Here is a 301-nt window from a genome sequence, read left to right on the forward strand (position 1 = left end):
GACAAAAACATGCCTCTCTCAGATCTCCCACCAATCTCGCCGTTCCCTCGTCACAAAGAAGTTTCTCGAGGGAAAAGAATCTTCGATCGAGAACGCGTGGACGCCTACTTCCTCCCCGACCCGGAATTTGACCCAACAGCTACTGCGCCTCTTTTTTGGAAGGGTCGCGATGCTTTTTGTTCAATAAAAGCTGACCTTTACAGTATGGATGTAAAATCATTTGTGTGTTTGTGACTAATTGCTGAAACTTACATGCACATATACACAAGTAAGTGAACCCAAGAGACAAATTAAAGGTGAT

This window comes from Penaeus monodon, chromosome 24 (genome assembly GCF_015228065.2).
Source record: "Penaeus monodon isolate SGIC_2016 chromosome 24, NSTDA_Pmon_1, whole genome shotgun sequence".
Lineage (NCBI taxonomy): Eukaryota > Metazoa > Arthropoda > Malacostraca > Decapoda > Penaeidae > Penaeus > Penaeus monodon.